Source organism: Euleptes europaea, chromosome 5 (assembly GCF_029931775.1).
Source record: "Euleptes europaea isolate rEulEur1 chromosome 5, rEulEur1.hap1, whole genome shotgun sequence".
Classification (NCBI taxonomy): domain Eukaryota; kingdom Metazoa; phylum Chordata; class Lepidosauria; order Squamata; family Sphaerodactylidae; genus Euleptes; species Euleptes europaea.
Window position 1 is genome coordinate 17109355 of NC_079316.1, and position 27317 is coordinate 17136671.

A 27317-nucleotide genomic window follows, 5' to 3' on the forward strand; every position below is an offset into this window, starting at 1 on the left:
CTGAATTTGTGCATATGTGTGTGTATATGTGGCATTAGTGGATCTATTTATATTCCAGCTAGGTCTGCAAGACTTTAAAACAAACGTTTTTGCAATGCAGGTCATAACTATGCTTAGGGTTACCAGGTCCCTCTTTGCCATCGGCGTAGGGTTGCCAACTGCCAGGTAGTTATACAAAAAAAAAAAAAAACTGTGCTGTAATTAGCGTTACTGAGGAAATAAACAGCACGAGGGCTCCACGTAATATACCAGTGTCTAAATAAATAACACTGCATTGAATTAATACACAATTTAATCAGCATTAATGCATGCTCCAATCCTCTGAAAATAACCAACAAAAACAATTCTATGCACATCCTTGTGCTACAGTGTAACATAAATACAACAACTCTATATCAAAAAAACCTTATGCAACTAATTACATCAAAAGTTGCATGTACAATCTTCCCCAAAAGGGTGACTGGTAAAGTATAAGTCCATATAAGGTAAATTGCAACTTTGTCACTCCACAATGTGGTCTGAAAAGTTCATTGCAAGGAACGTTCAAAAACCGATCAGGAGGAGTAAACGGAGAAATACTTGCGGCAGAGCCATGCAGGTGAGTGCAACCAAGCCCCTCTGAAGATCGGATTAGGAGAATCAAAGAAGAGAAAAATCATAAATGAGGATGTGTAACTGGTCAGGACACATTTTGATGGCTTCATCCGCTCAATATGTACTCATTATCTGGAGAGATGCTGATCCAAAAATTGTGCTAGAGGGGACTGTGCTAGAGCATCTGCATCTAGAGGGGGACACTCTAGCAATCTCCTTGGAAAACTCTGTGGAAGACATAGAGATTTTTGGGGAGAGTGCTAGAGCATCCATATCTGGTTTTACCAGGAAGTGACAATTGCTTCCCCCCCCCCCTTCAGCTGGCCCTCTTCCGCCCACTAACCAGCTAAGGGTTGGCGGGTAGCCTGGTTGATTGGCGGATATTTGCCTGCCAATACCGGGCAATTAACAAGCCTAACTGGCCCCCAGCTGGCTTCTCAGCTGAACTTGTTGGTATTGATGATTAAAGCTCCATATGTCTTGGGCCAACATATTTTAAGGACAGCCTTCTCCCATATGAACCTACCCATTTAATCTGGTTGTCTTCAGAGGCCCTGCTTTGGGTGCCATCACCATCTGGGTGGCAGCCCGAGAAAGGGCCTTCTTGGTCATGGTGCCAAAACTCTGGAACTCTCTTCCCATGGAGATTTGTCTGTCTCCCTCTATAGCTGTTTTCCACCAGCAGCTGGAGACTTTTTTGTTTCATTTGGCATACCCCCAGTTACTGGCCCTCCTCCATTGTTTTGGTGTTGTATATTTATGTACTTCTATGTTTTAAATTCTGTTTTAATGTTTAAATAATTTAATGTTTGCTGCCTTGGGGACCCTAATTGGATGGAAAGGCAGCACAAAAATGTTTTAAATAAATTGAAAAAGTAGATAAATAATATTATTTAGAGAAAGGGCAATGTCTAGTCTGCTGGTGAACTGTTATGTAGCACTTTGATAGACATTGTAGGCTGGATCCCAAGGTTTCATTCTTGTGATGGTGAAGCCTTTCTGTGGGGCAAGGAGATTTCTCCTGGCGGAGCATCCTTTGGCCGCAGAAGAAAGCGTACATGGACAAATGGTACAGATCTAAACATTGAAGAAGAGGAAGAAGAATTAGTTTTTATATGCCGATTTTCTCCACCTTTTAAGGAGAATCCAACCGACTTAAAATCTCCTTCCCTTCCTCTCCCCACAAGATACTTAGTGAGGTAGGTGGGGCTGAGAGAGTTCAGAGAGAACTGTGACTAGCCTAGGGTCACCCATTTGGCTTCATGTGTAGGAGTGAGGAAACCAACCTGGTTCTCCAGATTAGAGTCCACCGCTCTTAACCACTACACCACACTGGCTCTCACCACTTTGGACTTCAGGATGATGGATAAAAGTCCAAGCAAGACCTATCTCCACATCCAGATTAGATCTCCTCACTCCACTTGGATGTGACAGAAGCTACCTTATACTGAATCAGACCCTTGGTCCATCAAAGTCAGTATTGTCTACTCAGACTGGCAGCGGCTCTCCAGGGTCTCAGGCAGAGGTCTTTCACATCACCTACCTGTCTAGTCCCTTTAACTGGAGATGCTGGGGATTGAACCTGGGAGCTTCTGCATGTCAAGCAGATGCTCTACCAACTGAACCACAGCCCCGTCCCAAAGGGATCAGAGGTTGGGGAGGATATTTATATGAAGAAGGTAGCTGCTCCAACCAGTTTGTTATCGATTTGGGCCTGTTGTTTCTCCCTTGGGCGCAAAGCAATTCCACAAGAATGTGGCTGTTTCCTTTATTGACTTCTTGTATGGGGCCATGGGTGTTTGGCATTCTTGATCACCCACTAGTGCTGAGATATTTCTTTTTTTCTCCAGCAGCACTGCTCACAAAAACCGTCTCTTCATATTAGACAGAAGTGGATCAATGTGACACACTGAAGAACAAGGTTAAAACCAGAATTTCAAAATCGTGTTTACAAGTCGACAAGCTACCCTAAATAAAAATGTCTTTATTGTCTCCTTCTATTGACGTAACTTAATTTAAGGGCCCAATTGTGGCCGTTTGTTCCCGGGCAGGTAAGCAGTCATGCCACTTGCAGCTGTCAGATTAGAGTTCACAACTGCAGTCTGTATTTATGGAAAAGTTATTCTGCTGATGGCGAATAAAACAGAAGCCATATTTAAGAGCGATCAGGCGTGATGCAGTAGCTTTGAGTGCTAGAGCTGAATCTGGATTAAAATCCCTGGTGCTCCATCAGCTCAATGGAGATTGTTAGGTTTGGTCCCTAACAATGCATGGTGTGGAGAGGGTGTTCTCATAATACCAGAACACGGGATCATCTGCTGAAGCTGGAGGGTGAGAATTCAAAACAGATAAAAGGAAGTATTTCTTCACACCACGCATTGTTAAATTGTGGAACTCCCTGCCCCAGGATGCGGTGATGGCTGCCAACTTGGAAGGCTTTAAGAGAGGACATCTTCATAGAGGATAGAATTATCCATGGCTACTCGTCAAAGTGGATACTAGTCATGATGCACACCTATTCTCTCTAGTATCAGAGGAGCATGCCTATTGTGTGAACAGACTGCTGGACTTGATAGGCCATGGTCTGATCCAGCATGGCTTTATGTTCTTATGTCCCCACCTATGAAACAACAGTGGCCAACTTCATAGAGCTATTGTAAGAACCAATGAATAAAGAGCTGTAAAACTAGCCCTTTGTGAAAGGTACGTATAATTACATCTTCCCTGAAGTGCTGACTATATTTCTACAGTAGAGTTGTCCATCATAGCAAATATCAGAGGCTTACGGTTACATAACTATTTCTGTGGTAAGACCACTCAACAACATTTTGCCTAGTAAGGCCCCAATCAATCCAGCAATGGTTAGTCGGGACTAAAAAAAACTGAGAGGTATTTGCAGTAAATTTTCCCCATTAGTCAAAGATTCTTGATCACCTCTCTGGATTCTAGTTTGTTCACAGATTGCAAGAAAGATGTGTGAACCTCAAATTAAAATCAGATTTAAATGAGGTGTTTCTGTGTGCTGGAAGGAAGGAGAATTGCATGGCTTGTCTGCCAGTCAGAGCAGATAATACTGACCTTGATGGACCAATAGTCTGATTCCATATTAGGAAGGACTTCCTGACAGTTAGATTGGTTGCTCGGTGGAACAGGCTTCCTCGGGAGGTGGTGGGCTCTCCTTTTTTGGAGGTTTATAAGCAGGTGCTAGATTACCATCTGACAGCAATGCTGATTCTGGGAGCTTAGACAGCTCATGAGAGGGAGGACAGGGAGGGATAAGAAGGGACCAGTACTTTTCAACCTGTTCATCAATGACCTGGAGTTGGGGTTAAACAGTGAAGTAGCCAAGTTTGCAGATGACACCAAATTATTTAGGGTGGTTAAAACAAAATCGGACTGTGAAGAGCTCCGGAAGGATCTCTGCATACTGGAAGAATGGGCATTAAAATGGCAAATGAGAGTCAATGTGAGTAAGTGTAAAGTGATGCATATTGGGGCAAAAAATCCCAACTTCACATATACACTGATGGGATCTGTGCTGGCAGCGACAGACCAAGAAAGGGATCTTGGGGTGGTAGTGGATAGCTCAATGAAGATGTCAACCCAGTGTGCGGCTGCTGTAAAAAAGGCAAATTCCATGCTGGCCATAATTAGACGAGGAATAGAGAATAAAACTGCTGATATCATACTGCTCTTGTACAAATCTATGGTGAGACCACACTTGGAATACTGTGTACAGTTCTGGTCACCACACCTAAAAAAGGATATTACAGAGCTTGAGAAGGTGCAGAAAAGAGCAACCAAAATGATTAGGGAACTAGAGCAACTGTCCTATGGGGAGCGGTTAAGACACTTAGGGCTTAGCTTGGAAAGAAGGCAGCTAAGGGAAGACATGATAGAGGTCTATACAATTATGCATGGTTTGGAGAGAGTGCTCAGGGAGAAGTTTTTCTCCCTCTCCCATAATACCAGAACACGGGGTCATCTGCTAAAGCTGGAGGGTGAGAGATTCAAAACAGATAAAAGGAAGTATTTTTTCACACAACGCATATTTAAATTGTGGAACTTCCTGCCCCAGGATGTGGTGATGGCTGCCAGCTTGGAGGGCTTTAAGAGGGGAGTGGACATATTCATGGAGGAGAGGGGTATTCATGGCTATTAGTTAGAATGGATACTAGTCATGCTGCATACCTATTCTCTCTAGTATCAGAGGAGCATGCCTATTATTTTGGGTGCAGTGGAACACAGGCAGGATGGTGCTGCTGTAGTCGTCTTGTTGTGGCTTCCTGGAGGCACCTGGTTGGCCACTGTGTGAACAGACTGCTGGACTTGATGGGCCTTGGTCTGATCCAGCAGGGCCTTTCTTATGTTCTTAAGTCAGCACTCAGCTCTCATGGCCCTTTCTTACATGCCCAGTGTACCACTTTGGAGTCAGGAGGGGATTTTCCTCCAGGCCAGACTGGCCAGGGATCCTGGAGATGTTTTGCCTTCTTCAGGCCTAGAGCAGGTGTCACTGGAGGAGTTGGGGATGGGGGTAGTTGTGTTGTGCAGAGGGTTGGATTAGATAGAATAGAATAATAAAATCATAGAGTTGGAAGGGACCAGCAGGGTGATCTAGTCCAACCCTCTGCACAATGCAGGAAATTCCAAACTACCTCCCCCCAACACCCTATGTGACCCCCCACTCCATGCCCAGAAGATGGCCAAGATGCCCTTCCTCTCATGAACTGCCTAAGGTCATAGAATCAGCATTGCTGACAGATGGCCATCTAGCCTCTTCATAAAAATCTCCAGGGAAGGAGAGCTTACCACCTCCCGAGGAAGCCTGTTCCACTGAGGAACCTCTCTAACTGTTAGAAAGTTCTTCCTAATGCCTATACGGAAACTCTTTTGATTGAATTTCAACCCGTTGGTTCTGGTCCGACCTTCTGGGGCAACAGAAAACAACTCGGCACCATCCTCTATATGACAGCCCTTCAAGTACTTGAAGATGGTTATCATATCACCCCTCAGTCTTCTCCACTCCAAGCTAAACACCCCTAGCTCCTTCAACCTTTCCTCATAGGACTTGGTCTCCAGACCCCTCACCATCTTTGTGCCCTCCTCTGGACACGTTCCAGCTTGTCTACGACAGCCATCTAAACAATGAGACGATAGCCATGTAAACAGCTTTTTCAGACTATGGGGAGAAAGAGTCCTCCTGACATTCTCCTTGCTCTAAACACCTGTGCATTGGCACATTTCAATTCAGGAGATTTTTGCTCTGCTGAGAATGATTTAATGACTTCCAAGTTAAATGTGGTCTTGGGAAAGAATAATTGCTTCAAGCAGGCTTTCCCTCCGTTGATCTCTTTTCCATCATCTGTGCATCCAGAACGTTCAAAACATGGTATTTCACAGGGGTTTTGTTTGCAGCTCTCGGCAATTAGCGGAGTGATTATTTTAGGATCTGCAACCCACTTGTCGTTTCTGCGCTGGTTTTGCAAGGAGCGAGCCGTTTACCTGCTGCTTCTGCTGACCCATTAATGTTGGGCAGCAGACTCTCCCCCTCCTCCTTGTTTTAAGCCCTGCTTATTATGCCTCTTTAATGGTTTCTCCTTGGCACTCGGGGAAGTGTTCTTTTGGGGGGGATCACATTTAATACACTTTAGGGATTTATGTTTTGGGAGAGGAAACATTACATCAATGGATTTCTCTTTTCATTGAACTGGGAATGAGGCCATTTTGATCCTCACTCTAACAGAGAATCTTCTCTAGTCCTGAACTTTCTCACCTCGGCTGCCTTGAGCAACCAGTGTGGTGTAGTGGTTAAGAGTGGTGGTTTGGAGCAGTGGACTCTGATCTAGAGAACAGGATTTGTTTCCCCACTCCTACACACGAAGCCAGCTGGGTGACCTTGGGCAAGTTACAGCTCTGTTAGAGCTCTCTCAGCCCCATCTACCTCACAGGGTGTCTGTTGTGGGGAGGGGGAGGGGATTGTAAGCCAGTTTGAGTCTCCCCTAAGTGGTAGAGAATGTCAGCATATAAAAACCAACTCTTCTTCAAATTCTTCAATGCTCCCATCTTTTATGAATATGTCAGATAAACAATGGTGCAAATGCAAGAGAGATGCACAGGGGTGGGGATGACCAGGGGGATGGTATAATACAGGTCGATTCATTTTGTGTAAACTGTGTATAACATTATTTTGATGATAACTGGAGAAATTATTTCATCCCAATCGGTGATGGACTGGTCGTTGAACTTACAGGGAAATCTCCTGGTTGGCCACTGCCCCAGCAATTCTGGCAGTGTCTCTGGGGCCACTTGGTCCAAACCCTTCAGTAGTGATGACAATTGGGGGTCACATCACCAAATGTCTCCTCCTGCGTTAGTGCCAGTATGCTGGAGAAGGTAAACCAAACAAACCCCTGTGAAATACCACGTTTATAAATCACAGTGGGTAGCCGTGTTAGTCTGTCTGCAGTAGTAGAAAAGAGCAAGAGTCCAGTAGCACCTTAAAGACTAACAAAAATATTTTCTGGCAGGGTATGAGCTTTCGTGAGCTGTGGCTCACAAAAGCTCATACCCTGCCAGAAAATATTTTTGTTAGTCTTTAAGGTGCTACTGGACTCTTGCTCTTTTCTACCACGTTTGTAAAGGTTTGGATGCACAAATGATGAAAAAGGAGTTCAACAAGAGACTGGGGGAAACCCATTCTGAGCAATTATTCTTTCCCAAGACCGTGTTTAGCTTGGAAGTCATTAAGTCATTCTCAGCAGAGCAAAAATCTCCTGAATTGAAATCTGCCAATGCACAGATGTTTAGGGCAAGGATAATGTCAGAAGTAGTCCCTCCCCTGTCTCCTCTCAATTTGGAAAAAGTCTTTTAAATCACTGTTGCATCATTAAGTGGCAGGGCAGAGCTATTTAAATGCACATTGCTGGAAACACACACATACACACATATAGATGTCAAGTCACAGCTGTTTTATGGCGACCATGTAGTTTTTTCAAGGCAAGAGACGTTCAGAGGTGGTTTGCCATCGCCTGCCTCTGCACTGCAACTTTGGACTTCCTTAGTGGTCTCCCATCCAAGTACCAACTAGGGCTACCCCTGCTTAGCTTCCAAGTTCTGATAAAATTGGGCCAGCCATGGCTATCTAGGTCAGGACAACAAACAGCTGCAAAGGACTTAATGATGTATTTGGACTACATGTAAGTTTACACCTGCTGCTTTTACAATAACCTGTACAGGATGCAATTCACATGAACACATGAAGCTGCCTTATACTGAATCAGACCCTTGGTCCATCAAAGTCAGTATTGTCTACTCAAACCAGCAGCGGCTCTCCAGGGTCTTAGGCAGGGTTCTTTCACATCACCTTCTTGCCTAGCCTCTTTAACTGGAGATGGCAGGGATTGAACCTGGGACCTTCTGCATGCCAAGCAGATGCTCTACCACTGAGCCACAGCCCCTCCCCTCTGTTTGCACTGCTAAACTGAGTGGTCCTGGAAATGTTGGCTTGTAGCACCGCAAGGACCACTCGGGATGGCTTGCTCCAGGGGACTGTTTTCACTTCCCAGTCCATTCCTGATCCCATGCTTGATAAGAAAAGTGGCTCAAAATAGGTGACTTTCAAAAAGAAATTTGTTTATAAATCCTGCCCCTCCTCCCTGACCAAGCAATAGTGACCTACAATGAGAATCTCCAGTACTGGCAGGGAAAAACTCATTCATACATATATTCACACTTGCTTGTACCTGCTTTGCAAGTGAGAATTTTATGTAGGGCTGCTCAGAGTGTGGTCAGCTAGGACCCACAAAGCAAGAGGGCCTCTGCCTGGGGTTGCCAGCTCCGGGTTGGGAAATACCTGGATATTTTTGGGGTGGAGCCTGAGGAGGGCGGGGTTTGGGGGACTTCAGTGCCATAGAGTCCAATTGCCAAAGCGGCCATTTTCTCCAGGTGAACTGATCTTTTTTGGCTGGAGAGCAGTTGTAATAGCAGGAGATCTCCAGCAAGTACCTGGAGGTTGGCTACCCTATCTCTGCCTCAGCTCCTAGGTGTACCATTGGTCCTGCTAAAGTGCTCATGATAACTCTTGGCATTTTCTTTACCGTTTCCATTAAAAAGAGAAAATGACATATTACAGTGTAAGAGGTACACAGAATCTCAAGCCGTAATTGGAATATGATGGAACCCGTCCTCAGACATGATGCTCTATATATATGGTCATGTTTGAAACAGAATAGCTTCTAATTTGAGGCTTCAGTGATTGTTAAAGCCTTGATGTGCATACCATCTGGAACAGGTTGCATTAATTATTTTTCACTCCTTTGGTGAAGCTTAAGCCACCTGTAGAAGGTACACTTGGAAAGCTGGGCGGGGAAGGGGCCTGCTTATTACCTAAGTCTGAACCCAACTGTAAAGGAATCAAAATCAGTCAAGGGAAGGTTGAATAGTTCTATACATCTGGTAGGGTTGCCAACCTCCAGGTGGTGGCTGGAAATCTCCCGCTATTACTACTAATCTCCAGGTGAGAGAGATCAGTCCACCTTAGAATCATAGAATCATAGAGTTGGAAGGGACCACCAGGGTCATCTAGTCCAACCCCCTGCACAATGCAGGAAATTCACAACTACCTCTCCCCCACACCCCCAGTGACCCCTGCTCCATGCCCAGAAAATGGCCAAGACGCCCTCCCTCTCATGATCTGCCTAAGGTCATAGAATCAGCATTGCTGACAGATGGCCATCTAGCCTCTGCTTAAAAACTTCTAGGGAAGGAGAGCTTACCACCTCCCGAGGAAGCCTGTTCCACTTAGGAACTGCTCTAACTATTAGAAAATGGCTGCTTTGGCAGTTGGACACTATGTCCCTCCCCTCTCCAAACCCCGCCCTCCTCAGGCTCCATCCCTGAAATCTCCAGGCATTTCCCAACCCGGAGCTGGCAACCCTATTTTGAGGTACTACTCATTCTGCCTATTAATGCAATCAACAGCCTGATTTTCCTAGTTCAACTGTAGCCATTTCTTACGAACTAGCCCTACGCTTCTCATCCCTTGTCTCATAGCCTGCTTCCTTCTACTCCCGAAATGCAAACACGTTCGGCGCTCCTGGCGTCTCTCTCATTTACTTGCCTCTCACTTTATCCTAACCTTTCTGATGCCAAAGTGGCTGAGTGCATCTTCCAGGGCAAGGCCTTTGCGTTAAATGTAATAAATTTCCTCTCCTGTTTACTGTTGAGTGGAGAGTCGGAGCCCAGAGCATACACCATTAATAAAATCTGTTGGTAACACACTTGAGATGTCTCAGTGCTAAAACATCTCCTAATTGGGCCAGCGTTTTTCAAGCATCCAAGCAGATGTCTTATAAATGAAAGCAAGACACTGAACTAAGTAAAATGATCACATAAACCAAATCATGTGGGACGTTCATCGGTATGAAGCTGCTTCTGAGCCAAGTCACACTATGTACCTATTGACAGATAAATGAGGACCTCTAAAGTCTGAGACGGAGACATACCTTTAAAGGTATATGTCAGCACTTTCCTAGCAATTTGGCTGCACGACTCTCACGGGAGGCTTGTATTTTCCCACCTTCCTACTTCGATACTGGTGAATTAGGAATTTTTGAAAGGAAAACAAGAGAAAGACTGACACTTTTCTGTTAGGCTTTGAAACACTGGATTGGAAAAATAATAATATCATGTGTTTAAAATAAGCAACATTAAAAAAAAAAAAACATCCAGCCAATTAATTTTTTAAAAAAACACCCACAGATTTAGGAAGTAGCTTGCAGTGCATTTTACATGGGTGACCAGCATGTGGCATGAATGCATCAGCCAGCCAGATGTTCCTACACACCTGGAAGGGATGTGATGGCATATTGTGGGTCCTACATTCATTCTGCTTCTCCAGTGTTGTATTCCAAACTATCTCATAGTTTCTTTCTTTATTAAATGTATAACCTTTTTTTCCCCCAACTACAAAGCTCCCAAAGCAATTCACAACATTTTAAAATACAGTTTTTCTTCTTTCACCAACCTCCTTCCTAATACCTTAGCGCTCACTATGGGGCATGGTTGTATTGAAGCTCATTTATTCCCAACATCTTATAACCTGTCTTTCTCCCATCGCTGTGAAAGTTATTAAAGAAAAGCCCTCCCCCCCCCATAATGCCCTATGAGCATTCATCCCAATGTGACATCTGAAGAAGAAAAAGAGTTGATTTTTATATGCCGACTTTCTCTACCTTTTAAGAAGAATCAAATCGGCTTACAATCTTCTTCCCTTCCTCTCCCTACAACAGACTCCTTGTGAGGTAGTTGGGGCTGAGAGAGCTTTAAGAGAACTGTGACTAGCCTAAGGTTACCCAGCTAGCTTCATGCAGAGGAGCAGGGAATCAAACCTGGTTTTCCAGATTAGAATCCGCCGCTCCTACCCACTACACCATGCTCCCTATGATTTCTGGAGGGGCCATGGCTCAATAGCAGAGCAGAAGGCCCCAAGTTCAATTCCTGGCAGTATCATGAATTAAAAGGAGCAGGCAATAGTAGGGTCGCCAACCTCCGGGTGGTGGCTGGAGATCTCCTGGGATTATAAATGATCTCCACACAACAAAAATCAGTTCACCTGGAGAAAATGGCTGCTTTGGAAGGGGGACTCTATGGCATTATACCTCACTGAAGTCCTTCCCCTTCCCAAGCTCCGCCTTCATCAGACTCCAAACCCAAAATCACCAGGTATTTCCCAGCCCAGAGCTGGCAACCCTAGGTCGTAGGTGAGATGATATACCTCTACCCTGACACCCTGGAGAACAAGTGCCAGTCAGAGTAGACCTTGATAGCCAGCGTGGTGTAGTTAGGGTTGCCAGGTCCCTCTTCTCAACTGGAGGGAGATTTTGGGGGTGGAGCCTGTGGAGGGCGGGGTTTGGGGAGGGGAGGGACTTCAATGACATAGAGTTCAATTACCAAAGCGGCCATTTTTCTCCAGGTGAACTGATCTCTATCGGCTGGAAATCAGTTGAACTAGCAGGAGATCTCCAGCGACTACCTGGCAGTTGGAGAGAATAAAGGCTCAGTGCTGTATAGATAATGGAAAAGATCCAAACAGCACTACAAAATAATTATTTAACCAGAAATAAGTTTATCTAAGTGCAAAAGTGCAAAAAAGTGAAACTATATACAAAGGAAACACAAACAGCAATATCTATACAGTATGCAAAACAGTCCAGCAAAATATGCAATATGACAGAAAAATTTGTTCAATGAGTCACTTAGGAACAATGTCACTGTCCATGGGAGACTTTCCTGTGCTTCAAAGTAGCTGGACACGAGATGTCAAAAAGAGGACCACAACAAGGAGGTGCCAAGAGGAGGTGTCCGGACGTGTCGTCTAGATCCTACACACGTTTCGCACGTGGCTTCATCAGCTAAGCATATCAGAAAGATTTATAATAATCATATCAATTTCAAAAAGGACCGAAGGAATTTCTATCAAGGTCTCCAAAGCTTTGAACCACTTTGAAGCACAGGAAAGTCTCCCATGGACAGTGACATTGTTCCTAAGTGACTCATTGAACAAATTTTTCTGTCATATTGCATATTTTGCTGGACTGTTTTGCATACTGTATAGATATTGCTGTTTGTGTTTCCTTTGTATATAGTTTCACTTTTTTGCACTTTTGCACTTAGATAAACTTATTTCTGGTTAAATAATTATTTTGTAGTGCTGTTTGGATCTTTTCCACTACCTGGCAGTTGGCAACCCTAGGTGTAGTGGTTAAGTGTGGTTGGGACTGCAGGAGTCCCCAACTCAGGGGAAAGAAGCCTTTAATCTGCAGCAGTAACACAGCTGGTGGTCAGAGGGTGGTATTGCAGTTATCAGCTCAGCAGGAATCATGTGACCCAAGGGGCCAATGCAATTCCACCTGGTTTTATAAATCTGCTGACTCTGGCCTGGATTCTCAATTTGAGAAATTCATCATGCTGGTACACACAGAGGAGCTTGAACTCTTGCTTGCTACTATCCTGGATGATATTACTACTATGTACTACTAGGGTTGCCAGCCCTGACCTGGATGGCCCAGGCTAGCCTGATCTTGTCAGATCTCAGAAGCTAAGCAGGGTCAGCCCTGGTTAGTATTTGGATGGGAGACCACCAAGGAATGCCAGGGTTGTTGTGCAAGGAAGGCACTGGCAAACCACCTCTGTTAGTCTCTTGCCATGAAAACCCCAAAAGGGGTCGCCATAAGTCGGCTGCGACTTGAAGGCACTTTACACACACACAGGGTTGCCAACCTCCAGGTAGTAGCTGGAGTTCTCCTGCTTTTACAACTGATTGCCAGCTGATAGAGATCAGTTCACTTCAAGAAAATGGCATTGAAGTCCCTTCTCAAACCCTGCCCTCCTCAGGCTCAACTCCAAAATCCTCCTGCTGGTGGTGAGGAGGGACCTGGCAACCCTATGTACTATGCAGAATAAGTGATACTAAACAAACAAGCAAATGGAAAAGTCAGGATAACTTTGTGTTCTTTGCAATTTCTTTCTTCTAGCGATGAATATACATACTGTGGAGGAAGAACAACAGTGTGGCAGGCTGTGTAAATAGTGTGCATTTCAGAGGGTGGTATTGCAGCAGGAAGAAAATAGATTCCTTTGAAATGTGGTGTTGGAGGAGAGTGTTACAGATTCCGTGGACTGCCAAAAAAACAAATCAGTGGGTTATAGATCAAATCAAGCCTGAACTGACCCTTGAAGCTAAAATGACTAAACTGAGGCTATCGTATTTTGGTTATGTCATGAGATGACAAGAGTCACTGGAAAAGACAGTCATGCTAGGAAAAGTTGAGGGCAGCAGGAAAAGAGGAAGACCCAACAAGAGATGGATTGACTCAATAAAGGAAGCCACAGCCTTCAATTTGCAAGATCTGAGCAAGGCTGTCAAAGATAGGACATTTTGGAGGACTTTCATTCATAGGGTCGCCATGAATCGGAAGTGACTTGACAGCACTTAGCACACACACATTGCAGCTATCTGCTCAGCAGGATTCATGTGGTACAAGGGGCCAACACAATTCTACCTGGTCTTATGAAACTACTGACTCTGGCCTCAATCTGAGAAATTCATCACAATGAGTCAGACAAAGCCGCTTGACCTCTTGCTTGCTACCATCCTGGATGATGTTAGAGAGCCAATGTGGTGTAGTGGTTAAGAGCGGTGGACTCTAATCTGGTGAACTGGGTTGGTTTCCCCACTCCTACACATGAAGCCTGCTGTGTGACCATGGGCTAGTCACAGTTCTCTCCAAACTCTCTCAGCCCCATCTCTTTCCTGCATTGTGCAGGGGGTTCGACTAGATGACCCTGGTGGTCCCTTCCAACTCTATGATTCTATGATTCTACCTCACAAAGAGCCTGATGTGGGGAGATGATTGTAAGCCTGTTTGATTCCCGTTAAAAGATAAAGTCGGCATATAAAAACCAACTCTTCTTCTACTACTATTACTATTATGTACTACATGGAATAAGTAATACTAAACAAACAAGCATATGGAAATGTCAGGATAACTATATGTTCTTCACATTTTCTTTCTTCTAGCGATGAATATGCATACTGTGGAGGAGGAACAACAGGGGGTCAGGCAGTGTGAATAGTGTGCATTCCAAGAATCAGGGGAAATTGGGTAAAGAGGTAAATGTCTGATGGCATCCTCAGCAGTAGGAGGAAATGTATAAACCTCACAGTGACAAGGTTGAGGCCATTAATTTGCCGGGAACATGCGGCACAGAAAGCACGGAGAAAGTTTTCGTTCTTGCTATGAAGGATTGTGCTCTTCAATAACAGCCATCGTTGGCGTCTTGTTTGCCTTGGATTTCTAAAGGGGTGTGACTCACAGCGCCCATTGTGTTGTTGTGTTTGCACATTTGTTTTTGTATCATGTAATTAGATAGTTACATTGAGGTGCTTTTGTTTATCTTGTATATATTGCATGGGCGAAAACGCACGGTCGCTTTATCCTCCTTTAATCCCTGTTTTCGCCAGGATTGAACGCACATTAGGCGAAACGCATGCGTTTTATCCAGGCTCAATCCTGGCTGAAACAGGGATTAAAGGAGGCTAAAGTGACCGTGCGTTTTCGCCCCATGTCTACTTTGTGAAATACAAAGATAAGTTTGGGCCACGTGCTGTTATTTCTTGTGAGTCGGGAACAACACGCGGGCTGTTGTGGTTGGCCGGCGCAAAGATCGTTTTCCAGAAAGATTTTCCCAATCGGCAAATATTTATTATGAGGACAATTACCAGCTTGGATTGAGCGGCTGCCAATGGAGACCCTTGCTTAACAGGGAGATTGGCAAGCGCTTCTCTTCCAGGTGAAAATTAAAAACAAGACGAAACACAAACACATTTGTCATTAATATTACACCCTACAGCATCCTTTTCACATGGGGGAACTCTGACAAAGGTTGATGACATTACTAGAAAAAAATTTAAAGGGAAAAATGTGCATAGTATCATTTCTACTTCTTCTGCCTTAATTATAAGAACACTTCATATTTAGTCAGTGGTATATATAAGCCAAAATTCCATAGCATAGAAAAGGACTGAAGAAGAAGAAGAGTTGGTTTTTATACCCTGCTTTTCTCTACCTTTAAGGAGTTTCAAGTGGCTTACAATCTTCTTCCCTTCCTCTCCCCATAACAGACACCTTGTGAGGTAGGTGGGCCTGAGAGAGCCCTGAGAGAACTGTGACTAGCCTAAGGTCACCCAGCAGGCTTCATGTGGAGGAGTGGGGAATCAAACCCGGTTCTCCACATTAGAGTCCACCGCTCTTAAACACTACGCCCCTGTTGTCAGGACAGAAACATTTCTTCACAGGATGCCAAAATGGCTAACTTGGGGCATATTTGGGGATTGGATCTATCCAGATGTACAGCCCTAGTCACAAGACCCATCAGCCAGGTTGATGGGCAAGCCACACATCTTTAATTAAATAAGTAATTGAAGCAACCATGGGAATACTAGATCTTCCTCAGAAAAAAATAGCTACAATTTCCATGGGGCGGTATGAGAATTTTGATTCTCCCCCCCCCCCCCACTATCCAACTGTACCTTCTTGATGTACAAATCAAGCTACCGGGTGCAGCCGTGAGCATGCTAGCCATCGATAAGCCATGGTGAGGGCAGAAAGGCAGAATAAAACCATTGTCAAATAAATACAAATAAAGGTGGCGATTTCCTTCATCTCCTCCCCGATATATTTGTTCTCTTTCACTGAGCAGCCACAGTGTACTTTTGAAAAAAAAACACTCGAACACCTTCCAAACTGATGCTTGCAAGTTTTATTAATTCATTCCAATTAACCCACCGTTAAGTTTCCTCGTGGGCGTGAAAATAATTAAAGCAGCTGACACTACACTTTTTAATGCTGATAATGATCAAGTATTAGTGCTGAGAGAAAACTGTTACATTTTTATATATATATTTCTAGAGCCAAAGTGGCTTTGCAGCTTGTAGTTGTTACTCACTGGGTGTATGCAGCCAACACAGCTTCCATAAAGCTCCACACCGGATGAAGATCACATTTCCCAAGATGCAATGTTTCGCACTAGGAAAATGCCACACTTCACAATGTAGGTACGTCTACTGATACGAGGAACGGTTGTTGAGTTGGGTCTTGAGGTGAGGTTTGTTAGGGATGCCAACCTCCAGGTGGTGGCTGGAGATCTCCCACTATTACAGCTGATCTCCAGGTGACAGAGATCAGTTCCCCTGGAGAAAATGGCCTCTTCGGCAATTGGACTCTATGGCATTGAAGTCCCTCCCCTCCCCAAACCCCATCTCCCCAGGCTCATGAATTTCCCAACCCGCATTTGGCAACCTTAGCCACAGTAGTGACGCAAGAAGGGACCATTTTTAAAAAGATGACCTTCCCCAACAACCTGGTCAGAAGTCCAAGTTTCTTTCTGTTACATTTTTCTTGCCCTCATCCCAACTGCCTCAGTGTAGCACAGATGGTTGTCCCTTCCAGATAATCCTTGGGCTATACTAGTCATCTTCAACTTCTTGGTTAGGTAGGCCAAGGAGTGCAAACTGCTGATTTACAAGCCCTTATAGATAGGGTTGCCAGGTCCCTCTTAACAACCGGCAGGAGGTTTTTGGGTGGAGCCTGAGGAGGGCGGGGTTTGGGTAGGGGAGGGACTTCAGTGTCAAAGAGTCCAATTGCCAAAGCATCCATTTTCTCCAGGTGAACTGATTTCTATCGGCTGGAGATCTCCAGCTAGTACCTGGAGGTTAGTAATCACTGAATAATTGGTACGTATGCTGAATAACGTTAGTTGAGAATAATAAACAGCACCACAGCTCAATATGAATAGAAATAGAAAACTAGTAATAATCAAACATAAATCAACAAGGTATATGTCAAGCACTAAACATAGCCTTAAAGTGATAACGCAAATATGACAAACATAACACAAGCCAATGTAATAAAGTCCGTGCTGAAAGGAAAAAAAATATCGGTTCCTTCACCGTGGTAGTCCAGATAAGGTAAGTCTGATAATGCGGTTAATCCACCGTCGTTTCAAGGATGTGATGTCACATGCTTGCAGCTTAGTGGCTTCCATGCTGCTCCTTAGGAGTTGATGGTGGAAAAGTTGAAGACTACTTGGTTAGGCCAGGAGAGAGTAACTGGCCTAAAGCCATCTTAGGAATTTCATGGCAGAGAGGGAATTTGCATTCACATTTCCCCCAGCTCTAGTCCAACACTGTACTAGACCACAGGGTCACACTAGAATGTCTACTGGGTTCTTCCTGACTAGGCAATTCCAATCCCAGATACCGGAAGAAGGCTTGTACTGAGTTAGACTGCCTAGTCCAGTAGGGTCTCCCAGATTGACACTGGTTCTCCAAGGTCTCCTGAGAGCCTTTAACTAAAATCTTTTAACATTACCGAGAGAACTTGAGAACAACCATGGGGCAGTGACTCGACGTAACCTAAGCCCAAGGACATAAAGGCAGGCCAGCAGGGAACAAAGGTAAAATGAAATGGAATCTAATTAGGATCCTGGTGTAGATGCATCTATTGTGTTATTCTGCACAACAGCACAGTCATAATAGCAAGAGATTACCATCACCTATCACTTTCCTCTTTAAAAAAACAAAACAGTTTCATTAAACTAAACAAATGTATTGATATTTTCCCCTCCCAGGCACAAGCGGTTTATGTAATAATCTGTCAAGTTAAATAAGATGTTGACCCGGAGACCTCTAAATAATGGTGATCATTGCCTTTGTGTTATCTTAAGGAAGATACATGAAGCCTGACCCTTTGAATGCCTTGGAGGTTATTAATATGACAGTGTTATTTAGGATTGTCTGGAAAATCAATATTGAAATGCTATTACATCGGACAGTGGGATCATCAGTAGAAGTGATTGGAGGCAACGTAATGAAATCAACAACACGTTTGCTGAGACAGGAATACAGTGCAAAAGAGAATACATCAATATAATTTGTAGCTGCAGTTTGCCATGGGTGTATGGATGGAACTAGAACTCAAGTGTCCTACCACCGTGTCAGCCCTTCGTCGATAGAAATCTAGGAGTTCATGGTTCAATCTTATTCAGCAGTATTTCTGAACAATGCAGGAGAGTTGCCACTGGAGGGAGAATGCCGGTGATTCAAAATTACCAGGGGTTAGAAATTGGACTCTATGGCATTGAAGTCCCTTCCTTCCCCAAACCCTGCCCTCCTCAGGCTCCGCCCCCAAATCCTCCCACCAGTGGCAGAGAGGGACCTGGCAACCCTTCCTACGGTGGTTGTGACTTGCCACCACTTTACACATACACAGATACCACTACTGTTCCACTAATGGTAGCATTCTCTTCTTGGTGCAAGGAGCAATGGCGCAAAGGGCTCTTCCACTAGTAGAAAATCCTGTTGGGCTGGAGAAAAATGCTGCTGCTATTGGAATGGACCTGAGGGATACAACTTATTGGAATTACTATAGGTGGGTTTTACAGTGTACAAGAGCAGATGGCTACAGAAGAATGATAAGAGAGCATGTCACTGTGAAGGTTTCAGTTGTGGTCTTGTATGTGTTTTTTTATAACCACTTTAATTTATGGCCTTGAAGTTTTAAATAAATAAATAATAGGGTTGACCACAGATTGTGCTGATAGTCCTTCAGCCTGACCCAATGATGATTGTTCCATCAATCTGGGGCTTATTGATCCAGCATATAACAAAGAGGTAATTTCAATCAAACTTGGAAAACATAGGATCTTTCTAATGTGGAAGCATCTGTCTGGGGCTCACTTTAGACCATCACATTATGAGCCTAAAACAAACTCCAGTGCTGATAAATATTAAGCTGCTGGAATTCCATCAAAATCCCAAAGAAGTCCTAACAGAGACTTTTAAAAGCTGACTGGATTCCTGGGCAGGTGGGGGGGGTGGGCAGTAAGCTCTGCGATTATCATTAAACAAACAGATTAGCTAATGTATTATTGATGGTTCACTAATAGAAATCAAATTAGAGACCAGGATGTAAGTGCCTTTGATTAATTAATGTTTTTGCTGACAGTTGATCCAGCATAAGTTGTCGTTAATGCTGCTGAATGCAGCCATTTATCAGTATGATAGTTCTATCATTCTTGGTTATAGTTTGTGCGGTATCTGAGCATAATAGAGCATTTGCTTCTTTGTCCAAACCTTTCCTTTGCTAGGGAAGGAGAAAAAAAATATCTCCTCTTGAGCTTCCTTCCTTCCTGCCTGCCCGCCTCCCTGCCTGCCTTCCTGCATTGTGTAGTTGTTAAGACTGGTTGTTTGGAGCGGTGGAGTCTGATCTGGAGAACCGGGTTTGATTCCCCATTCCTTCACATGAGTGGCGGACTGCTAATCTGGTGAACTGGGTTGGTTTCCCCACTCCTACACATGAAGCCAGCTGGGTGACCTTGGGCTAGTCACAGCTTTCTTAGAGGTCTCTCAGCCCCACCTACCTCTTAGGGTGTCTTTTGTGGGGAGGGGCAGGGAAGGTGATTGTAAGCTGGTTTTATTCTTCTTTAAGTGGTAGAGAAAGTTGGCATATAAAAACCAACTCTTCTTCTTCTTCTTCTTCTTCCTTCCTTCCTTCCTTCCTTCCTTCCTTCCTTCCTTCCTTCCTTCCTTCCTTCCTTCCTTCCTTCCTTCCTTCCTTCCTTCCTTCCTTCCTTCCTTCCTTTATTTGTTTTATTAGATTTTTACCCTGCTCTCTTCCTGGCCAAAGCCAAGCTCATTGGAGTGGAGATCTAAACCCAGGCTGAGTGCAGATCTAAACCCAGGTGTCTGACACCCTCACTATACCACACTGGCTTCCTACGAGTATACAGGTTCACATCCCCTGTCCCCATCTTACTTGTTTCCTACCAATGTTCCAAGTTGGAGGAACTAAAAACAAAAAGAAAAGCTGTAGGGCTGATGGCATGATGTCGTTTCAGGGGGAAACCAAGAAGTGACATCATGCCACCACTGATGGTCACCCCCATGCCCCCCCCCATCACACCCACAGTTACTTGCTGGTTGCCAGGCCATGACTGGTTTTTAATTTTCCTGGTAGGTTTAGAACATTTTTCGTCATCTCAATTTGACTCAGTTCTTCAGACTCGGTTCCTGAAAACAGTTGCTCTGACGTGGGTATACTCCCCGCAATGTCCACAGGGAACAATCCTGCTGCAGTTGCGAAGCTCTTCTGAAGCAGAGGAAAACCAGACAAGTATTTTTATTTCTGCTTTGCAGGAGGGAAGCTTTGGAAAGACAGAAATGGGTATCAGGAAACACAATAGTGGTGGTTTTCCAGCCCTTGGAAGATCAAATTGCACTGAGCAGAGATCTGACTGTCGCAGTTATCAGTGGGGTTTGGTTTTTGTACCATAAATGGTTCACAAAATTCTCATTTTTGTTATCTAAGGATTGGGAGGGGGGGTCATTTGTTTGTTTGTTTGGGTTTTGTCCCTCTTGTTTCCACCAAATACAGGCAATGACATGTACAACAAAGGGGGAAAGGGGAAATTTATTTGCTTACTTTTAATGAAGCAGCTTGTGTGTGTGTGTGTGTGTGTGTGTGTACATGTGACAGGGAAAGAAATCTTTATATATACTTCGTTGTCACACTAAGCAACCACCTCAAAACATAGGAGAAGATAAATGGGAGCTTGTTCTTTTTCTGTCTCCAAAGAAAGCTGAAGTATGAAAACAAACTAAGAGTATAGAACTCTAATCTTCTTCAAGGTGCATTCTGCTAATCTGTGAGAATAGAGGGAAATGTTGAACTGCTACCCCCCCTATAACCATCTGAAGAAGATACTTGCTTTCTTTCCTTTTGTTGTTGGTTTTTTCAGAGTAAAAGAAGCATTTTGTTCCTCCAGAGCCTCCCCTCCCTCAGCCTTCTTCCCCATGTTGTGTCAAAACATTTCAGAAAGGCACGGTTCGTCCTTCACGTCAGTTAGAACAATGTGTCTTCAGCGTCACGTTCTGCTATTCGGGAAGAAGTCTTTATTATACGGCACACTGCTAAGTAGACAGTCTATTAAGGGATGTGCATTGAATTCTAGCCCACCGCTGATGAAATAACATCGAGGACAGAACTCGCTCAAGGACATCCATCACAAAGACAAACCCAAGGATGCAGAGTGAGGGAAACCATCCTAGTAAGAACAATCCAGGCAAAGTTGTACTCCATAGAGCTCCCTTCCACTTCACACACTTGTGTGGAGAGCTCTGGACACAGAAGAACAGAGTGAAGGACCTCTATTTGTATGGAACAAGAAGGGTTGTGGTCTATCACCAGGAGAGGGAGAATTGTATGGTTGTGTGACGTGTGTGTGTGTGTGTGTGTGTGTGTGTAAGGGAGTGTTCATCAATCCACTTGTCTCCTGTTCTTTCACCTTTATAATTTCCTTTTTTTCTAGGAGATGATATGTTGCAATCTTCTTAAAAAAACTTGGGTGCAGATTAGAAGCACAGGCTCTGTAATGTGTGGATGGGTTTTGTGCCATTATTGTTCCATGTTCTCAGGAGGACATGTATTTTTGCATGTGCAGTTTGATGGTATAACAAACAAACAAACAAACAAATAATCCACAGCTCCTGTCGTCAATCTCCAGGTTCCTTGACACAGAATAGAAATGTCTGACACTGGCTTTTTTTACACCATCAAGAATTGGTGCCATTTCTGTTTCTATGAAGAGATGATATTCCTGATGTCTTGACAAAAAATGCTCTAAGAAACTCAAACTTATTACCTCTATATTCCGCTTTGTCCCCAGAGGAGCTTACACTGTTCTCTTCTCCTCCATTTTATCCTTACAACAACCCTGTGAGATAGGTTGAGCTGAGAGTGTGTGACTATGATTTCAAAAGTGGGTCCTTTGTTGTAATCCCACACGCAGCATGGTGTAGTGGTTAAGGGCAGTGGACTCTAAGCTGGAGAACCGGATTTGATTCCCCACTAGGGTTGTGCATATCGATAAACCTGAACTGAAAATAATCGTTTCATTAAATTTCAGGATTCAGGTTTACTGTATACCAAACCTGGGGATAAAGCCAAAGCTGAATAGGTGATTCCCCAAAAAGCCGAATACCTATTTGGGTATTCACCTTTGCTCAGAGGTATGGCTCTGTGCTTTCTTCCCTTTTTCTTTCCTTTCTTTGACTGGTTTTGCGATGGAGATCGTGTAATCAGAGCCAACTTTTGAGATGGAGATCGTGTAATCAGAGCCAACTTGGACTGACCAACTTTCCAGGTATATACCATCCAAACGAAGACTAGTCTGCATAGCAGAAGAGTCATTTAAAAGACTGGGCTCACCCAGTCCCATCCGGTGGGATATACCCTCCAACTATAAAGATCCAGCTTCAACAGCTGCTGACACTACCAGGCTTCCAAAGGAGATTTCTTCATCCATGTGGATGAGCAATCTCCTTCAGACAGCCCCTGTGGTTGAGACTTTGGCTGGCTCATCACCCCCTGCTGAAAACCTGCTTTCCAAAAGAAGGTCACCCCGAGTAGAGGCTTAGTTTCCCTGTACTGTGACCCATATTTACCGGTATGGGTATTCAGCTCATTTCAGGTTTACCAAACAAAATAGGTCCCAATAAACCCGAACCCAAAATGTACAGGTTTTTTAAAAAAATTGCACAACCCTATTCCCCACTCCTCCACATGAGCAGCGGACTCTAATCTGGCAAAGCGGGTTGGTTTCTCCACTCCTACACATGCAGCCAGCTGGATGACCTTGGGCTACTCACAGTTCTCTCAGAACTCCCTCATCCTCAACTACATCACAAGTTGTCTGTTGTGGGGAGAGGAAGGGAAACTGTAAAACAGTTTGATTCTCCTGAAGAGGTAGAGGAAGTCAGCCTATAAAAACCAACTCTTCTTCTTCAAAGTGCAGATCAGTACCTTTTGCCCATGTGGTTGGAGGTTTCATTACACTCATGGTGGCACCTTCTAGAACAGGAAAAATTTGCCTGTGGAGAATGGGCCCAGTTTGGAACCATCCTGAATGGTGACTGATATGCATGTATGAATTATATGTTAACATACTCAGAGTCTGTGTGGTATAGTGGTTAAAATGTTGGATCAGGATCTGGAGAACCAAGTATAATATTTTTGATTTCTTGATGTGTGTGAGTGGGTGATTATAGAGAAGGACATTTTTTAAAAGTCTGTAACTATTTTGTTGGCTATGTGTGATTGAAACCCCATCTAAACCCCACAACTCAAGCCTATTCTCCACCATGCCTATAATAATGAGAGCTTTGTGGGATGGATACACATTGTTGCCAAACCGGCACAAAATACTAAGGTGTTTTTCCCCCCCTTGGCATAACAACTGGTCATTAGAGTGATGGACGAAGAATCAGCCTTGTTTTGAAGCATTTCCCAGACTGTTCGCCCGAGCAGTCATTATTATGCCTCAAAAACCCAATGCAGGAAGGCCGCTCATTGGTGTCTGTCAAACTCCAACAATCACAGACTTTCCACCCACTATCTTCAGCATGAATCTGCCTCCCTACAGAAATCAAATTATGTAATGTTTTATGTACCATTCAAGATGTCAAAATTCAACAAAAGACCTCTTCTAACTGGATACAGAAACGAGAGAAGGGAAAGTAACAGCACAATCCTAAACGCAGTTATACCTTGTGGTGGTAGCAATTATCATGTTGGACTAAGATCTCGGAGACCTAGGTTCGAATCCCCACCATTTCATGGAAGCTTGCTGAGTAACCTTTAAGTCAGTCACATGCTCTCTGCCTAACCTACCTCACAGGATTGTTGTGAGGATAAAACAGAGGAGAGGATAAAGCGGCTTTAGATGCCCTTTGGGGAGGAAGGCAAGGTATGAATGAAGTAAGTAAATAAATAAATGGGCCTAGAAGAATGTAACTCTACTCAGTGTGATATCATGAGGGACTCAACTGATACGCCTCCAACGTTGTGACAACTGAACTGACTTTAAAAGGAATTTTTGTGCCCAACAGGGCTAATTTTATTTCTGAGCGCCTTCCTGTCTTTGAAGCATGACTGAGAGATTTCTAATTCCTACCAGTTCACCTTCATCCCAACTCAAATCTTGCTGTCTCTTTGACTGAGTCAAAGCCTATAGCAAAATGTTTATATCACGTCCCATTGCCAAACTGCTAAAATACCAAGGGAGAGGGAGGACATCTAGTAAGCAGCTGAAAAATTTCTGTGATGACTGGCATGGCCTCAAAGCCTTAAAATGGAATTTAGAAAGAGGATGAAAAGCGGGTTATGACGAAATCCCCCTCAATTAGGATTATGGCGAGCGTCGGCCCATTTCTCTGTCCCATTAAGCCCTCTCTTCCATTCTGCTCAATTGATTTCCAAAGAGTTTAACTGTTTGATGGCAAAAAGCGGGAGCAAATGTGGAAACTAACGAGGGAAAAGCAAACGCAGAACCCGGCCTTGATGTCTAACATGATTCATTCATTTCTTTTATCTGAAAAATGCAGAAAAGGCGGAGAAAGTTTGGAATCATTAACTGCTCTAACAAGATCTGATCCTGCTGGAAATGGGGGAAGGAACCAAAAGCAAACCAATTGCATTTCCTCGCTTTCTGTTTCATTTATTCCCCCCCTCCCCACTTGCACGCCTTTTCTGCAGTTGCTGATCTTGTTTTAACTCAGGGGTGAGGAACCTTTTCCCCCCCAAGGGCTGTTTGGATATTTATAACATCATTCGCAGGCCATACAAAATTATCGACTTAAAAATTAGCCGGCCAAGCCCCAAGCAGGCAGCTGCCCCAGATGACGCCCCCGGCATGGGCAAGCAGACAGGCATTCAACCGGTGGTGCACTCGCCCACCTGGTGGCACAGGATGGTCTGTTGCACCAGCTGGGTGTAGCTGTCCAGCCACACGCCAGAGTTGCTCCTGCTCCGCATGGTCTGGGCCGGATTCTACAGTCGGCTCCTGCTACCTCTGCTACCTCTGTATGCCAAGATGCAATGAAGACACACTGGCTAAGAACTCCGCCCCATACATTCTGGCCCTGCCCCCTTTAACCCCTCCATTGTTGGCACTTCCGCCCCCAGCCCTCTTGTAGTACAGAAGGAATATGTTTCTCCATGGCCCGGGTGGGAAAGGGTTAACACAGTTTCTTGGGTGGTCCTAGCACAGTGATGGCAAACCTTTTAGAGACCGAGGGCCAAACTGCAACCCAAAACCCACTTAATTATCGCTGAGTGCCAATGTGGAAATTTAACCTGAATACTGAGGTTTTAGTTTAGAAAAAACAACTCATACGTTAACATCTTTTGCCTTAAAAGAAAAACACAATAACAGAGCTTTCAATGATACAAACAACTTTTTATTGAAAGGTAAAAGTTTGCATTTGGCATGCTTTTGAACAATTAATGTGATTTTTGTTGTTGTGTGCATGCTGATAATTTGTCCACCCTTGGCTCATACTTTGTAAGTTTAAGAGCAACACATGCAGCACTCAGGTCATCTGTTAGTCTGTTTCTGGTGTCAGATTTGATATAATTCAAAGCTGAAAACAGCTGCTCACAAGCATAAGATGATCCAAACAAAGTAAGGAAAGCAATCCCAAGTGCTTTCATTGACTTAAAATTATTTGGCAGAGAATTCCACACTTTAAGGATTTCATTTTCAGAACTAACTGAAAATGCTGTCCGTTGGCATCCCTGAAAATGCTGTCCTTTGGCATCCCTTCTATCTTCTCAAGTGTTTCACGCAGGTCATAGAATTTATTTTTCCAGATAGAGCCTTCTTGAAATTCTATTAGCTCCATTTCCAGATTTTCTAAATCTAAGCAGTTAGGCAGGAAAGATCAAGTTCTTCAAATGTGGCTTTATCTGGAGAAGTAAGAAAACACAGGGTTGTCTCCATCTTACGGAACTGTAAAAATCTGTCGCTAAAATTCACCTGTGCAGCTGCTACAATACCAGAAAATTGCTTGTAGATTTCCTGATGGCTTGTAGGATTGTCTGCAAATGTTGTAGAATTTTCTAAATGCATTTTTAGTTTTGGAAAATATTTCAGCTGCCCACTTTCAAGGTCTCTTTCAAAAACCTGCAGTTTTCTCTCAAATGTTTTGATATCACAAAACATCCTTTCTGCTGTTTCCCCTATGCCTTGTAGTTGTTTGTTCAGTACATTGAAGTGTTGTGTAAAATCTGTAAAAAAACATGAGGTTGGTAAGCCAGGCCATATCAGTGAGCTGTGGATATTCCTGCCCTTTTTCATTCATAAACAGCCTAATTTCATCGAAGCAGGCTATAAATCTCTCCAGGACTCGTCCTCTGCTCAGCCACCGGACATTATTGTACATAAGTAGACAATTATACTGTGCCTTAACCTCCTCAAGAAGTGCTTGAAACTGTCGACAATTCAGAGCACTAGCCATGATGTAATTCACCATTTTTGTGACATCTTTGAGGACATCATCAAATTTTTTGCTGCTGTCCCTGGCACAAAGAGCTTCTTGATGTATAATGCAATGGAACTGAATGACTTGATGTTTTGTTTCTTTAACAAAGAATTGTATGAAACCAGATGTTGCCCCCACCATAGAAGGTGCCCCATCACTAGTAATTGAAACCACTTTTTCTGGTCTTATGTCTTGTGACAAAAAAGCCTCCATCACAGCATTTTAGATATCTATCCCTTGTGTTCTTGTAGGCAGACACCAGTTTCACCAGCTCTTCTCTCATGATGTCACCAACAGCATAATGCAAAATTACTGCTAGCCTTGCATGATTATTTATATCTGTGCTTTCATCCAAGCACATGGAGTAACAGGCTGCCTTTTGTAAGTCAGTGGTGAGCTGCTGACTAACATCACTTGCCATGCGCTGGACTCGATCTTTAACAGTATTTCTGCTAAGTGGCATATCAGAGATGCGTTGAATAATTTTATCCTTGTTTGGGAAATCATGAAAAAGGGAATTACTCCCAGACAACATGGCTGTTTTGATAATATCCCCATCAGAGAGAGGCTTACCATGTTTTTTTGCACAGTGAAATTTGAAAACTGGCAGCTGTCAGATGATTTGTTCTAGAAAGAGTTGGAAATTTCTTCTAGAAATGAGGCTTGGGGGAAGCTAGGTAGACAGACAGAGATACATCCTGGCATGACAGGAGGGTCAAAGATATGGCCCACGTCTGAGAACAAAGCCACTGTAGTACCAGCCACATGGGACACCTGAAGCTTC